This window comes from Hordeum vulgare, chromosome 6H (assembly GCF_904849725.1).
Source record: "Hordeum vulgare subsp. vulgare chromosome 6H, MorexV3_pseudomolecules_assembly, whole genome shotgun sequence".
NCBI classification, from domain to species: Eukaryota; Viridiplantae; Streptophyta; class Magnoliopsida; order Poales; family Poaceae; genus Hordeum; species Hordeum vulgare.
This window is the reverse complement of record NC_058523.1, coordinates 543,446,053-543,449,364: the sequence shown is the minus strand read 5'-3', so window position 1 is coordinate 543,449,364 and position 3,312 is coordinate 543,446,053.

The following is a 3,312-nucleotide window of genomic DNA, read 5'->3' as shown; positions in this document are numbered from 1 at the left end:
ATGATGAAGACTTCAATCAATGCATAATTTTGCAAGGCCCTGAAGCACGTTCAAGTTCGGTCTGCTGCTACAAGATTAACATCGACACCTTCACCACTCGGACCCTGATCCATTCGGGGGCTAATGACGGGGATATAGCCCTAGGGCAGGGTCATAGGTCTGACCAGTACGTCCTACCCAAGGGCACCTCATTATTAGTTTAAGGACTACAAGGAAAATTCCTACTGGATCGTGACAACATCTAATCCACTTGGTACGGATCCACTCGGACAAGTACAATCCATCCACTCGGATGACAGTCAACCACTCGGCCGTATGACTCACTCGGTCATGCAAATACCAACAGTCGGCAAGACACCTGTAGTGGGCTGACATTATGGCATCAATGCCCCATCTTGTAACATAAGAGGTGAGGAGGTGGCGCACTCTATATAAGCCACCCCCCTCCACATAGCTAGGATCTTCTTCTCCTCCTTCGGGGCTCATTCTTTCCCTCGAGCTCTAGCTCTCTCTCTCTCTACACCATGTAACTCATGTCCATGACAGATAAAACAAAGCCTCTCCGGAGCACGAGACGTAGGGTCGTTATCTCCACTGTGAGAGGCCTGAACTCGCTAAAACCACCGTGTCACCCATGTGCATCTTGATGGATCATGCTCCGTTATCCTATCCTCTTTCTATTATCGGAATCGTTACCACGACAGTGTCATTATATTGAAGAAGGATGGCGGGAACAACAACTCAAAGCTGACCAGACATTGGACCACATCAATCTGTAACCCTGATAGACTTTCTCGATCGATTACCTTCTGAGAAATTGCATTAAGGAATGCACATACCTTCACAATTGCCAGGCAAACATTTTCCGGTAGAATTCCCCTGAATGCAGCCGGAAGCAATTACGTCATAAGCACGTGGCAGTCATGAGACTTTAGGTTTTGGAATTTTTTGTCTGTCATATTTACGATTCCCTTTATATTCGACGAGAAGCTAGTCGGGACCTTGATACTGAACAGGACTTCAAAGAAGATTTCCTTCTCTTCCTTAGTAAGAGCGTAGCTGGCACGCCCTTGAAACTACCCTGGATGCATGACATCTCTTCCTTTATGACGTTCCTGGTCCTCCCGTGCTTCCGGTGTATCTTTTGACTTCCCATACAAGCCCAGGAAGCCTAGAATATTCACACAGAGATTCTTCGTGAGGTGCATCACGTCGATTGCCGAGCGGACCTCATGGACTTCCCAGTAGGGTAGCTCCCAAAATATAGATTTCTTCTTCCACATGGGTACGCGCTTATCAGGGCCGTTAGGAACAGGTTGGCTGCCAGGACCCTTTCCAAAGATTACTTTTAAATCTTTGACCATATCAAATACTTCAACACCAGTACGGATGACAGGCTTCCCCCGGGGTTCTGCCTTGCCATTGAAATGCTTGCCTTTTTTCTTTAAGGGATGCTTGGGCGGAAGAAAACGACGATTGTACGGATACACATTCTTCCTACAGTTGTCGAGATATATACTTTCTGTCTGATCCAAACAGTGCGTGCATTCATTGTATCCCTTGTTTGACTGTCCTGAAATGTTACTAAGAGCAGGCCAATCATTGATGGTTACGAAAAGCATCGCTCGAAGGTCAAATTCCTCTTGTTTGTGCTCGTCCCACACACGTACATCTGGTTCGGCCCACAGCTGTAAAAGTTCATCAACTAATGGCCTTAGGTACACATCAATATCGTTGTCGGGTTGCTTTGGACCTTGTATAAGCACTGGCATCATAATGAACTTCCGCTTCATGCACAACCAAGGAGGAAGGTTGTAGATACATAGAGTAACGGGCCAGGTGCTGTGACTGCAACTCTGCTCCTCAAAAGGATTCATGCCATCTGTACTCAGACCTAACCATAAGTTCCTTGCGTCAGCTGCAAATCTCGGGAACTCTCTCTCGATTTTTCTCGACTGCCGACCATCAGTGGTGTGCCTCAACTTATCGTTTTCATACGATCTTCCATGTGCCATCACAACAACTTCGCATGATCTTTATTTCTGAACAGACGTTTCAACCGTGGTATTATAGGAGCATACCACATCACCTTGGCAGGAACCCTCTTCCTAGGTGGCTCGCCCTCAATATCACCAGGGTCATCTTTTCTGATCTTATACCGCAATGCAGTGCATACCGGGTATTTATCCATATTCTCGTACTTCTCACCGCGGTAGAGGATGCAGTCATTAGGGCATGCATGTATCTTCTGCACGTCTAATCCTAGAGGGCAGACAAGCTTTTTTGCTTCGTACGTGCTCGCGGGCAATTCGTTCTTTCTTGGAAGCATCTTCTTCATTAGTACCAGCAACTTTTCGAATGACGAGTCAGTCACACCGGTCTCTGCCTTCCACTTCAGCAATTCCAGTGTGCTACCCAGCTTCTTCTGGCCATCTTCACAAGTTGGGTACAACAATTTGTTGTGGTCCTGTAACATCTGCTCAAACTGCAACCTCTCCTTTTCTGTGTCGCAACCTCGCCGTGCATCAGAAATGACCCGGCCAAGATCATCAGCGGGCTCATCTGGTTCCCGTTCTTCATCCTGATCTTCTTCTTCATTGTCTTCCATTGCGGTATCAGCATACTCAGGGAACATAGATCGGTAGTTGTCATCATCGTTCTCTTCTTCTTCATCGTCGTCTTCCATCATAACCCCTCTTTCTCTGTGCTTGGTCCAAACATTATAGCCCGACATAAAACCGGATCGAAGCAGGTGGCTCTGAATGACTCTTGAGGAAGTGTAATCCTTCTCATTCCGACATTCAACACATGGACAAAATATATAGCCACCACCATGCTTGTTCGCATCGGCTGCATCTCGAAAAGAATGCACGCCTTCTCTGTAAGTGGCTGTGCGTCGATCACCGTACATCCATGGATGGCTCATCTGCGTTATACGACAGTATATCAAATACAATCAAGATCCTAAAAATTAGTACCGCACGGTCTAAACGAGGAAATATAGTTGCTAACCTTTTAGAATAAGTAGAAATACAGAGGAAGAGGTTTAAGCGTGGCTCGGGCATCTCATATCGTAGTTGTGTTCGGTGAATTGAAGTGGCATCGCTCTAACACACATTTCAACAAACACCTCTAGTGCATCAAAAAAAGTAGAGAGCAAGCACCCACCCACAATCCTCCATCCAAGAAAAATGCAACGAAGAGGGGAGAGGGGGCTGTGCTATATATAGGCAGAGGACTTTAGTCCCGGTTTGAGACACAAACCGGGACTAAAGGTGGCGCACATGCGGGCTGCCCACCGCGTAGCCCTTT